The 14265-nt window shown below is 44.7% G+C and overlaps 1 protein-coding gene across 8 annotated transcripts in view; it reads right to left on the bottom strand.

The window, feature by feature from the left end:
- The window catches only part of FRMD4A (FERM domain containing 4A), a 395327-nt gene that overhangs the window by 195551 nt on the left and 185511 nt on the right, over nucleotides 1-14265 (bottom strand). The gene's annotated exons all lie outside the window — the stretch shown is intronic.

Here is a 14265-nt window from a genome sequence, read left to right as displayed (position 1 = left end):
TCTCCAAGATGAATAAGATTCCAAAACACCCTTTTTAGTCTATGGATGCAAAGATCCACTTCTGGCATCCCTTCCTAAAATAGGTGTTGACAAGAGATAAGTTCCCTGTCCACTTCCCCCCAGGAGCCGCTTGTCTGGGTGGAGACTTCAATGCTGTCAGCACCTATGATGAGGTGGGCTGAGAGAGCTGGTCCACTGAGGGCGAAAATACATTATCAACACAAGGATTTTGCAGTTCAGTTAAATCACCACAAAATCACGCAGTTAAATTGCAACAGCTTGTCCAGCTGAATTGCACAATGGGCTAAATTTTAATAACCAAGTGGAGAAACTGAGGTGGAAATATTTTTACCAAAGGCACAGTGCAAACCAGCGCTCTTGGAGACAGCTGCCCATAGTGCTATTTTTCACCCATTTCACTGTCCCGTCAGAGGAATGTGAACAAAAAGGAGTTGGAGGAAGCAGATGGGAGTCAGCTGGGGAATGCCTACATGGAGGCATTTCCGAGAATGCACTTTTTAGAGGGGTAGACAGGACACCACCACTTTGAGCTGAAATCATGAGGGACCTGCATGGACTGAGCCCTGAAGCTGCTGCTTTAGCAAAGCTGAGAAGCCATAATCTCCCCAAAACCTCAATGTCTTCTCTGATTCAACTCCCTGGATGGGGAAGGAGCAGGAATATTCATCTCTGGTTGATTTTCTGTGTGTCTGTCCCACCCTAACCCCATGCATAATTTGATCTTTGAGGACTGGAGGCCACAAAGCAAGCAATGCATGAGGATGCTCATCAGCTCATTGACAGGGCAGGTGGAGTGCCAGGAAAATACAGCTGCAAAATTCATGTTCTCAGCCTAATTGCTTCTTCAGGACTTCGTTTTTAGAGTGGCATCATAAAATATGGTAATAAAATCATAATAATATTTCCTTCAAACTTGTTAGAAGCTATTTACTATGCAAAACGTAGTTTTGTTTCCTCCTCTCTCTGTCCCTGCCTATCTGTTTTCTTGGTGTCCAGCATGTGCTGGTAGTTTCCCTGTGCTCATAATCACTCAGTTATATCTTTGCCTGCCTGTAAACTAGGTAACACTGTCTCCGTTAATGGTGATGTAGAGAAGGGACCAGGAACGTCTCTATTATAAAGCCCCATTTGGAAGAATTTTTTTAATATTTATAACTTGACTAGACAATATTTGCTCCAGGCTATAGTCTGGTGCATAAGATCTCTGCCTGGGAGCACAAGAGAGGAAAAGAAAGAAATGTGTTTGATAAAAGAAAACAGAGAGTGGGGAAAGAAACCATAGCAAGTGATTGCTCTGGGATGTGACCTAACCCCTTTGGTATTCTGCAAGGGGGAGATGAGGGGAAATGGAGGATATGCTGCAGTTTTAAAATTAGCTACTCCACATGTGCATCTAGTCTTTCCATATGCTTGAAAGGAGACTGTTGGCCCCCCGTCCCTACTCAGTAATTACTCAACAGATGAAGGCAGCTCTGAAGGAGCCTTTTCACTCGGCTGATGACATAATCAGACTTTCTGAAAACAGTTCCCCTACGTATTTATTTAACTGATAGACTGGAGCAGTCTCCTTAGGAGTCACTTGAGTCTATAGGAGGCCCAGCGAGCATTTCAGTGTGTAGATTTACCTTCATGATTAGAGCAGATTGTTTGGTTTCCTGTGGATGTTTTCCTGCTGATTAGACACATACTATTTTTTTTTTGAGGGGGTAAAATCTGCCTGAATACAGATTAACCATCCCACCTCACAGCTTCCGAGTGAATTGCAACCGTGGAAGTTTCTCAGGCAAAGACAGACTGTCCCCTCCAGAGCCAAGGGATACACCACCAAAAGTGCTCTTTTCCAGGGAGATAACACAAAAGGTGCTGTCACTTATCTAAAAAGGCCAGAAGAGGTCATTGCTACTGAGAATGGTAGAAGAGGGAAGAAAAAATTACCAAGAATAAGCAACTTGGCTCTTCTGCTGATATACACTATGAGTTTCACCTCCACTAAGGTCAATTAGGAAAAAAAAAAAAGGCCTTTGCACTCTATGCAGATCTATAGCCATTTGCAGTTCCTTCCAACGTATAATTATGCACTGATTATTTCCCACTGTTTCTGAGAAAATGTGGGGCAAAACATTTACTATGAAACCTCCCACGTTTCACTGACAGTCTAAAGGCTGTTACTAGGCTATAAAAATAGCTCATTGCTTCCCACGGAAAAAAAAAAAGAAAAGAAAAAAGAAAAAAAGAAAAAAAAACACCAAAAACCCAAAACCCTTTAGGCTGCTGTGTTGTTTCATGGGTCTGTCACCAAGGCTTGAAGCCTGAGGGTGGACTTCCCAACCCAGCCCCAGCAGACAGCTCCTCCTCACTGCAAACCCTGCAAATCACTGCTGTGCACTGGTGTAGGTAGATGCTGCCGGCACCGGGAGCTCGAGAGACGGGTCCGTGTTTTGCCTTTAGGATGATTGTATATTCTGTCATTGGAAGGAAGAGTTCAGCATCTCTTTCCAGCATGCTCTCGAGTAAATCTCTGCCCACAGCTTTCCGATGGGTGTGGATGAATTTGGGTATGTTGAAAGGCAGACATGCCGGGTGGAGAGCAGCCTCCTTTGAGCTTGCTGTAGACATAAGAGAAGCATTTTGCTTCTACTCAACATATGGCCCCAGCGGTCCCTGCAGCTCCAGCCCACTGTGGTCTTTTAGGTCTTATTTCAAATCCATTACCCTTTTTGATCTTTATTTCTCTATAATGTTAAGAGGATTCATGTTCTTAGATCTTCATTTCTAAAGTTCCCTTTCATGTCGCAGCTTCACGCTTTCTGCTGTTGGAGTTGTTTTTCTGAGATGTTTAACTAGTTGCATTTTCCTCCTTATTCCTTAATGGAGCATCATTTTCTTGTCTGATACAACGGGAACAGTTAGATATGGCCCACTGCCAAGTGATAAAAACAGAGAAGGAACCAACCTACCTTCCTTCAAATGTGCCCACACAGACCCAGGGCCCTCAGGGGGGAAGTGTCCTTTCTCCCATGACTGCTCTGGACCACAAACTCTGCAAAGATTTCCAAATGGACATTGTGCACCATATGCACTTGAGAACCTGAGGCTCTGAGTGCCCTATTTCCACCCCAACCAAGGTGGTCTCATCCCTCATGACAACCCATTTGGGTTTCTCCACCTTTCCTCTGACAAGCAGCCTTGCTGCCACTCAAGGAGGGACCACATGTCCAGCAGGAGCAAAGTGCAATGAATGGATATTATTGGCTTTATTTCTTGTACCTATGCCAGGTTTTATACTCTGTATAAGGAAATGTTTAAGGGAAGGGTTTTAAAAGGAGCTGGGAATGGCATATGACTTGCAGAAGCAGATCTGCAGACTTTGAGAGATATATTATAAATATATATATGTCCTACGCAAAGGAAGCTCACCAGAATTTAAAAAGAAAGTTAAAATAAAGTAACTATATCTATAACTACCTGAAGGGAAGTTCTAGCCAGGTGGGGATTGGTCTCTTCTCCCAGGCAGTTAGCAATAGGACAAGGGGGCATGGGCTCAAACTCTGCCAGGGGAAATTTAGGTTGGATATTAGAAAGAAATTCTTTACAGAGAGAGTGGTCAGGCATTGGAATGGCTGCCCAGGGAGGTGCTGGACTCGCCGCCCCTGGAGGTTTTTAAACTGAGATTGGACATGGCACTTAGTGCCATGATCTAGTAAACGGACTAGAGTTGGACCAAGGGTTGGACTCGATGATCTCTGAGGTCTTTTCCAACCCAGTTGATTCTGTGATTCTGTGATTCTATGGATATCCATACTGGGTCTGCTCAGAACTTTGATCAACTAAGGGTCTGCTGACCCCGTAATCATTTTGTATTGCTATAAGTTCATGGTCTCGGTCTGGCTGGACCACAAGACCTGGATTGGTGATCACACCTGAACCTCCACAGACTTCAGAGGAGATACCAACGCCCCAAGGTCACCTCTCCAGAGCTGTAGGTCAAGAAGCTGTACTTGGGTGCATCTTCCCAAAGATCTGCTGCCCCAAGCAAATATGATGGCTCTGACTGAACCACTTCAGTTACCTTCTAACTCCCACCCATCACATGCTACCAAAACCACAGATAACCACCAAAACCCCCTGGTCTGCCACCACTGGCAGCCCTACAACCCTCCTGCAGAGAAAATGCAAGAAATCAAACACTTCTCTGCTGTTTTAGGACAAACATGAGTTAGAAATCTTGGCCAGCTTCCTCAAGATGTTCTCACGAGTCCATATGGCCTAAAATATTCCATAATGAAATGAACTGCTGCTTCACAGTAATAACGGAATGAAAATTTACTATTCCAGTCATCCACCTTGATCCACATTTCTAAAGCTATTTGAAAATGTAAAGTGCTCTGGTAGTGCTGAGTATTATCGTTATGCAAACAGCAGCCCCTTCTGTGTAAGGCTGAACGTGTCCTCACTTTAGAGAGGCTTTTATTGACTAACACAGGAGACTATGCCATATCCTCAAATCATACCCATCCATTTCCTAAAGTAAGCTGTGTTAGTGATTTAACAAGGTTTAAAAGTAGGTGAATCCTATAAAGCCGGGCTCGTACTTGTCTGTAATATTCCACCAGCTAAAGTGATTTCACTTCTACTACGCAGAAACGTGAAAGAGATTGGACAGAGATTCGCTATTCAATCCTCTTTCTCCACGAACGCTGTGGTGGATGAGTCTGCAGGAGGGGATGTAGGTCAGGACAACGTATTAAGGAAATAGTGCAGAACAGCTGCAGAAAGTGAATGGCGAGATCTTAAATACGATTATTCACTTTGGAAACCCAAGCTTATGATTAACTCTAATCCTGCTGGGGACTGTAACGTCCTGTGACCAGGCTGTCCAATCAAAGCAGCACATGCTTGTATGTGCCTATTGCCACAAGGTTCATCATTACCCTGCTCTCTCTCATATTAGGTGTAGAAATGCTCAGGAGAATTATTTTTGGTCAGAAGAAAACACAGAAAGAAAAATCACAGCCTGCTTAGGAGGCAGGTGTGAACAGAGGGCAATGTAAAGCTCATCCACCATTTGAACTGTTTTGCTTCCATGTTATTTGCCTGTGTCAAAATAGCCTCCAGCAAGTTTCAGGGGTGAAGCAATATGAACCTGAGACGAAGTTATGTTTGTATCCATCAGGTAGGCACTGAATTTCAGACTAGGGACCGAACTCACTTGACTGTTCAAAGAAGTCATGCACTTGTTCGGTTACAATTTTCCTGTTTCAAAGATTTTTTTATTCCTTTAATGAGTGGAGCAATATTTCCCTTTATGAGAGGTTCCCCCATACTCATACTCATGTGGCCGCATCATTTTGGCTTATACATTTAGCTTGTTCTTCTCACCCCTTATCCGAAGCTGATGGCCAAGCTGTCAGAAATCAATGGCCTTGGCTATGAGCTGTGGTTTGGAGGATGCATTGCTTGCCATTGCAGGTGTCTCTAAATGGGCACAGTTTGCTTGGGAGAGAGGACAAATCCGGTGGCTCATAAAAAGTCAGTCTGCAGTTTTGCCCTATGGCAAGATGGATAATTCAATGAAGGGCAGCCTTGCTGTCTGTGCAAAACAATCCTACACACAGCACAAATGGCCCATTTCAGCAGAATATTTCTTACAACTTATCCTGCAGATATATTTAAGTAGTCTGTCTGATTCAGGCCCAGTGGTAACACTCACTGCATTCAATGACTAATACAAAGTCCTTTCTGTTCATAGACAAGGGCTGAGCATTTCATTAGAAAGCAGGAGGGCAAAGGGAACATATTTTAGAAAATCAGTGGTCCAGATTTCTCACGTTTGATCTTGCTTATGGGTTGGAAAGCCTGTTCATGCCTAAGTTAAAGCCCATGCATTTAATTTATTCTGAAGCTCCTTGTGATCATCACGAATAAATATTTGCCTTGCTGGTGAGGATGCAATTATCACTGAACAGAGAGAAAAAATATAATATAAACAGGTCAAATATGACCTTCAGAGTAGAAATGTAGAGAGATCTGGTCCTATTCCAGAAAAGTCATCGTTTTCCTGAGCAACACTAGACGAGCCACATAACTTTATGTGTCTTCATTTCCTCCGTAGATTAATTCACTGACATTTGTCAGGTTCTATGAAATCTCAAGGGACTCTTCTACATTAAAAAGTAAATATGTGTTCAGCCTGCTAGAAAGCCAAGTGGTCGTATTCCATGAGAGTTATACAGCAAAAAGCAGAAATACTTAAGATATCTCGGATCGATAACGTACCCTCTGTGTTGAAAGCTCCTACATTGGTTATCAAAATGGGCATAACTATGTGTGAATAAATGTTCCCTGAAGTGAAGACTAGGTATGGATGTATATTTTCCCTGTGGGAGTAGCACTGTGTACATCCAGGCAGTGCTAAATGCACGTGGGCAGGGTTCCCTGGAGGAAGGTGATGGCTCTGGCGGATCTGGGGTAGAGAGGTCCATGCTGAGTTGTTAGCACTGCAAAATGTAGTGCATGCACACACTTGCACACTCATTTATGGCATCTGCGCTGGGACTGACTCATGTGGGATAGTTTGGTTGTTTCTGTTGCCAAAGCACAATTAATCTGCAGATGAGAAACTCAGGAGTCAATGTAGGGGGAATACTGTGCTGCAGTAGATCTTCATGCTGAGAACATCTCCCCAGCTGGGACCAGTTAGACCTTCTCAGTAGAGCATAAGAGTTGACCTCTACCCTGTTTGCTCCCAAAACACAGACCCCTGTGGCTTGTGCTAATGGAAAATCTCCATTTGCATTGTAGGACAGCACTGGATCGGTGCCATCTACAGTGATAATGCATGCACAGTTGACAGAAGATGATAACTTGCGCTTCTGTTGCTGCTCAGCTTAAAACCCTGTGCAAACATCAGCTTCTATTGCCTCATGGTGCTTGGGGAGATTTGTATTTTTGAGCTGCTATCAGAGCTGCACATAAACTGGGAAAAGAGGACTGAAGTATTAGGATATTAGGATATTTAGTATTAGCAAAAAATTATTCACAGGAAGGGTTGTCAGGCGTTGGAACAGGCTGCCCAGGGAAGTGGTGGAGCCACCATCCCTGGAGGTGTTTAGAAGATGTGTAGATGAGGTTCTTAGGGACACAGTTTAGTGACAGTGTTATGTCAACAGCTGAACTCAATGATCTTCAGTGTTTCTTTCAGGCAAAATTATTCTATGGTGCTATGGTTCTATGAAGTGCCTGTGTGGGAAAGCCAGTCGCAGAGGCTGGCAGTCCTGGCTTTCACTTTCTCTGCCTGTTTTCTATAGCTATGATTACACCCACAGACCCACCAGCACATCCAGACGGGGTGCAGAGTTTCAGGAGGTATAAATAGTAGCCCAGACTCCATCAGCAGAGGTGCCGTGCAGTTAATCAAACTCCCCCATGCTTTGCTTTCCAACCTGATGACTTGCAATGTGGAAGCCAAACTCACTGTCTACATTGTTTGCTCATACCTCCTGAAAAGAGGACAAAATGGATCTAAAGCTGCCAGATCGAAGCAGCAAGTCAGTCACTTCATTGTCTCTATGGAGAGCAGACTGAAACCGCTCAGAAGTTAAAACAAAGAGGATTTACTCTCTTGATTTAGAAATTTATGACTCATTCCCACTTTGGCTGTTAGAAGTGGCTGTCATTTCCCCTGCCCCCAAAACATCCATGCCATAAAAAATAGAATCCATAAGCTCTTTGGTGTCCTTATCTTGGTGCACAAAGAATTGAAATGTTCACTGTTGCTATCTGGAGCTTGACTTCCTGTTATTAAGAAGGACATCCTAGTATTTAACAACACGAGATTTTTATATTTTTCCCCTTCTTCAAGCCAGGCAGAATGTCTAATGGTTCTGGGGTTTGTTTCCTGCTTGTAATTAAGTAGGTCACAGCTGCAAAGCAAGAGAACAAGAAAATATTCAGATCACACAAAGCCAAGAATGATTAAATCATTTGCAGCTGAAGGATATGGCAGATTTTCTTTTTAAAAAAAGAAGTCTCAAGTCTAAGGAAAACAAGTATAGGAACTTTTAAGAAAAGGGTGGATTTGGAAGTTCTGCCCAAGCACCACAGTAGCTCGGAAAAAAACAGTGATCAAAACCCAGCTAATGTTGTTCACAAGTTGCATAGCTTTATGTGGTTGAAATAAACTCAGTTCTTCATTGCTCAAGGGCATATATTCTATCCATGCAATTCTCTCTGAACCACATGCAAGATTGGCCTCATTTCTACTGGCAGTTCCCACCAGTCGCTCTGTGCCAGCCTGAAATGCCACGCTATACCCTCTCCTGTAGGCCCCGCATAGCACGCACCCCATGCGACTCCAAATGCAGCTCAGTCACAGCAGGATCTCTACCCAGACAAGAAACTCCCATGGGGATGAAGGTCTTTTGATCTGCACTCATGGCTCTTGGTGTTATGTTGCCCTGGTTTGGCTCCCAATCCATCTCTGTTTAGGATGGTTCTTGGTCCCTGCATGACTTCCTTCACCCCCCAGACAATGCATAGTCCATTGCCCTTAATGAGCCAGGCACAAATGGGTTGAAGAACAACCTCTGAAGGCCCTGGCAATAGGGGTAGGAAAGGGGGTTAGGTCTCATTACGGACAGGCATCATTTGACAAAGCCATGCCACAACCTTACAAAGCCAGGAAAGTCTTCCCTCGTAGAGCCAAGGTGTCAGTTTGTGCAAACCAGGCACTTCAAGATAAAGTTGGTCCTGAGTGACCTCATTTGGGTTATTGCAGGATTCAGCAGGAGCATATCTGACTGCAAAGTTCCATCACGGTGCTTTTGCCTAGATTTTGGTATAAACACTCCTCCAAACCATTGCTCAGCCAAAAAGAGGGGACAGAGAGCAACAACTCCATCACCCTCACTTTCCCCAGGTACAGTGCCTAGGACCACTCTTCTCCATCACGAAAAAGAGATGAAACAGGGTACTCAGCTATGAGAATGGCCCCGTTAAGTGGTGGCCTTGGTCTAAAGAGCAATGGAGATATGTCCCAAATGCCTCGTAGCTGTAACAATAGGGCTCTTATTCTGTGCAGGGAGAAAAACAGTCTTTGTGAAGATTTATGCCTGAAGACTAGCAAAATCAACACTGTACAGGGCAGTGGTCCAGTCAGACAAGAATTCCTGCCTTGGCAGGATACACCCTGTGTGAATCTGTTTGGTTTAAAATTGGGTGTTTGGTTTTGTCAGAGGAGTGATTAAGATATGGGCAGAATAGCAAGAAAAAAAAAGCATATTGCTGCTTCTATAAAAATGTGATCGGGAGAGACATAAATCTCAGCCGTTATAAATTGGTGATGACCTCATGTTTACTCAAGCTCTGATTGGGAAACTGTCATGGGAAAGAAAAGCCCACGTAGGTGGTATTCTGGGTTCTGTCCCCATCTGACCGGACGTGGTCAGTTCATTCCGGGATAAGAGAACATGGACCTTTCCATGCTGGTATTTCTTGGCTTCACAAGCTAGGAACTGGGAGGAAGAGATGGTCATTGCCTCCCTGATAGGCAATCGTTATGAAATGCAAACAGCAGAGGGTTTCTTGGAGGCCAGTGCCCAGGGAATTTGAGGCCAGTCCTACAGTCTCTCCTTGTAAAGCTCTGACCTTATGGGAGAGGAGCTGCATGCAAGAGCATGGTGGTAAATATCCCGAGCTGCAGAAGATGCCTGATCCATTCTCAAGTGATCCAGACTACGTGGATTTTTGGGTTTCCACCTAAAATTTTTCTAAAAGGTCCTGACTTTCAGAAGTGTTTTGCTCCCTTCCCTCCAAAGCAGAGTTCTTCCACCTTGAGCCCCTTAAATAGAAGACTCTTGGGGAAGGGAAGGTGCTGGCTTTGGAGAAAACATCAGTTCTGGGCTCTGTAAGTGATGATCAGAGACCTCACAGCATCTCTTGGCCTTTGCAGGAAAATGTTCATGCTGCCTACACCCTCATCCTGAATCTGTCAGGAATTTCCCTTTCTGTCTAGGGCACATAACAGTGTCTATGGATTAGTATAAAACAAAGCTCAGGAATTAAAAGTTTTCAAAATGCTGCCGCCACTCAGAATCTGGCCAGCATTGCACAGTCTGCTGTGACTGATTGTAAGGAAAAGGGGCTGGATCACCCTCTGGCATCAGTCTGCTTATCTCTCCCCTGACACCATCCTTCAGAAGCTGGAGGTTGGCCCCAAGGCCACTTTAACGGCTCTCCGGTGACTGATTGGATGCATTGGAATGCACTAACATAACTGTGCTTTTAAAAAACCAACGTCCTCTGGTTTTATGACTCTTCTTGGCCGGGTTCCCACTTGCTGGAACCGAAGCAAACCCTTTTTCATCTGCAGGAAGCTGCCACTATTGGTGCGTTTTAAAGTTGAGAGGAGGATACACAATGGCTGCATTACAGCAAAGTCCAAGATGGAAAAAGGAAGCTTTTCAACATTTCAGAGTGGAAACTGTGAAAATTAGAAAGCCTCCTCCCAGTCCCTGGTGTGGTTTGCAAGCACAGATTGGGTGGAGAGATGCTGGGGAGGGAGGAAGGGGATGTGGATGTGCACTTCCAGCTAACGGGAGCCCTGAAGTTTGATCCTGCTTCAGACACAGACAGATTTGCACAATGTTGATATTCACCTTGGCTTTTTCCCTGAAAGCACCCTGGCTGCCAAGCGGCAACAGCAGCACTGGCTGGGTCTGGCAGAGGTCTGGAGAGGATCAATGTAATATGTAAAGCCTAATGTATCATACAGAACCATTTTAAATTGTGACCTAGGATTGCGAAGCTTCCCTCTTGCAATAGCCCATCCATTGTATTAGCCTTGACAGATTTTCTTGGATGGCATTTTCAAAAATTGTGAACTCCAGGCTCTGCCCTCAGGCAACAGTAACAGCTTTGAGCTCAGCTCTGAGGAAAGGAGACCCTGTGAAACACTTGCAACTCACTTTTCTTAGTTTCTGTGAAAATCTTGGTCTTTAATGAGGAAAAACTACCTGTGGGGTTTTAACCTTGCTCTTCCTCCTCTCTGCTGTCTGCTGATGCATTAAGATTGATTAAGAGAAGACTGAAAGACAGAAAGTCACTTGTTGCTGCACTCGTTCAGCTTCCTAAGATGTTCCAAAACATCATGGATAATATTACAACCCACACAGGACAAGCCTTGTGGCGTTTAGGGACATACCGTGGCTACTGAATATACAGCAAAAGGATTAATAAAAGCAAGATGTTGGAGATATTTTTTGGAGTGCTGTGGAGGATGAAAAGGACACTGGTATTCTCCTTTCTGAAGAGTGGTAATTTCTCATGGGTCACACCGATCAGGGGAGCACAATGGTCCTGTGCCCTTTCTCTGATCGTCTCACTGTGCTGTTACCCAGCCAGATCTCAGCATCTTTTTCAGATGAAGTAAATACAGGCATTTATGCAGAGAAACTGATAGGACATACATATTGCTCTGAATGTCAGATTATATCTATCCTGCAATGAAAGAGTAGCATTTGGAGAAGGTGCAAAATCAGGATCCTGTCCCTCTTCTGTACCCCCAGCTACCCTTTACTCAGGGGATGTATCTGATATTTTATCAAGCCATTGGTCATAAAGCTACACTGTGCGTTTTCAGTGATCTGCTTCTCCTTTCCTTACCTCCAGCCTGCAACCATGTAAATGGGGAAAACTAACCCAGAGGATGGCCATGGGTCTGTCCTTCAGAGAAGGTTGAGACATTCCCTCAGGATCTCTGAACACAGGTGTCCCCAAATGAAACACCTAATGCCATGAGGTCCCCAAAACAGACTCAAAGACAAAGGCTCCTAAAATTGAATGACTCCTTCTGTAAACATGGTCTCAAGGACACAGAGAAGCGACTGAAGACCAGTATCCTGATACCTGGCACCTGCCCTTCATCTGGTGGAGGCACCCACGGGGTGGACAAGAGCATGTATTTCTGCCCTTGTGACACAAAAATTAGCTTTGCTAGGACTTAGGTGATGATCTAGTGATCCACAGCAATGAGGAAGCAGAGCCTTCTGCCCATCTCTGACTCCAAAGACAACATCGTCTTCATGTTCTGCTGCAGTTTTCCAGCCTGATCTAGAGGAGCAGCAGACCACCACCAGGGCTATGAGAGCAAGGCCACCAGAAGGATGGTACCACTATGACATTTTTTGGTAAAGCCAATGGTAGCCACCTAATTTGCTGCAAAATCAATAAACTGTATTGCAAGAGGCACACTTTTTTCCTAGCATGCAAGCTTAGCATGCAAGTCTTGACTAAAGGAACAACTACACAGAGCCAGCCCTTGCTCATCTGTTCTTCCACACGGGAAAAGCTGTGAGAAGCATACAGTAGTTCCAACATGAATGAGCTGGGTTGCGTTCTCGGCTGTGAAATTGATTTGTATCTTCTCTAAAGTGAGGTGTAGCCTACCTGTTTCACACTGAACATGCCCCCCTAGAACTCCCCTGTAAGGACAAGCAAGATCTCCCCCAATCCCACAACTACTTGTGCTGCCATCCAGTGGGACCTGGACAGGCTGGAGAGTTGGGTGGGGAACAACCTAATGAAATTTAACAAGGGAAAGTGTAGAGTCCTGCATCTGGGCAGGAACCACCCCACGTTCCAGTATAGGTTGGAAAATTACATATTAGAGAGCAGTATAAGGGAAAGGGACCTGGGGGTCCTGGTGGACAACAGGATGACCATGAGCCAGCACTGTGTCCTTGTGGCCAGGAAGGCCAATGGCATCCTGGGGTGTATTAGAAGGGGGGTGGTTAGTAAATCGAGAGAGGTTCTCCTGCCCCTCTACTCCGCCCTGGTGAGACCACACCTGGAATATTGTGTCCAGTTCTGGGGCCCTCAGTTCAAGAAGGACAGGAAACTGCTGGAGAGGGTCCAGCATAGGGCAACAAAGATGATTAAGGGAGTGGAGCACCTCCCTTATGAAGAAAGGCTGAGGGAGCTGGGTCTCTTTAGCTTGGAGAAAAGAAGACTGAGGGGTGACCTTATTAATGTTTATAAATATATAAAGGGTGAGTGCCACGAGGATGGAGCCAGGCTCTTCTCGGTGGCAAACAATGATAGGACAAGGGGTAATGGGATCAAGCTGGAACACAAGAGGTTCCACTTAAATTTGAGAAGAAACTTCTTCTCAGTGAGGGTGACAGACACTGGAACAGGCTGCCCAGGGGGGTTGTGGAGTCTCCTTCACTGGAGACATTCAAAACCCACCTGGACATGTTCCTGTGCGACCTCACCTAGGTGTTCCTGCTCCAGCAGGGGGATTGGACTAGATGATCTTTTGAGGTCCTTTCCAATCCCAAACATACTGTGATACTGTGATACTGTGATACTGGAAGTGGTAGTGCAAGACTTCCCAGGACAAACCCTGGGCTGATAAATCACAGTTTCACAGGACCATGTGCACAGCTAGTGATGTTCACATCTGAGCTGGGCTAGTCTGGATGCCCCATCTGGATCTGGTCTTCAAGAACAGGCATGAAGAGCAGACTTGGCAGGCTGTGTTTATCTCCTCTAACTGGAAAGACTTTTGTTCCCTCTACAGTTAATGAAAGACGGATGTCAACACAGAGGGAAATTCATCCCATCCTAGATTGTCTTTGAAGATATTAGGATGAGTTGTCACCAGAAGACACACATTAGTCTCTCTTCTTTGACTACTGAAGAGGCCTAAAAAGGTAGCAAAAACTGTTACAATTGCATTACAAACTTGTAAATGTAGGCTGGCCGAAGGTACAAGTGGAAGGCAGCTGATATGGGAAATACACACTAGCAAGAACATGAGCCTTTAATCTCTCTTAGATGAGTTTCTCCAAAAGACATGTCATCCCATCACTCATCTGCTGGGAGCTGGCAGGGTGGAAACTTCTTGTGGCAGATACTTTTGAGTTAGGGACGATCTGGTTCACTCTTGCAGTGATTTCTATTCTGAACTAAAATGGTAAAGCAGAAAAAAGGTACTTGTTCTGCACATAGATCTCCAAAGGGCAGATGCTTATTGCATCAACACTAATTGCAGGTTATCAGTCCTTAGCTATTGTTTCACATGGAGTTTACCTAACCTATGATGATGCAAAACCTGGAGAGAAAATAGATATTCGTGGTCCCATCCCATCAAGACAGTGGCTTTTATAGACAAAATGCTGGAAACGAAAATGAATTTAAACCTCAGTTAAGAAACTTGCTCACTTATTTCAAAGCATGCACAAC

Source organism: Columba livia, chromosome 1, assembly GCF_036013475.1.
Source record: "Columba livia isolate bColLiv1 breed racing homer chromosome 1, bColLiv1.pat.W.v2, whole genome shotgun sequence".
NCBI classification, from domain to species: Eukaryota; Metazoa; Chordata; class Aves; order Columbiformes; family Columbidae; genus Columba; species Columba livia.
This window is presented reverse-complemented; position numbering and strand designations above follow the sequence as displayed.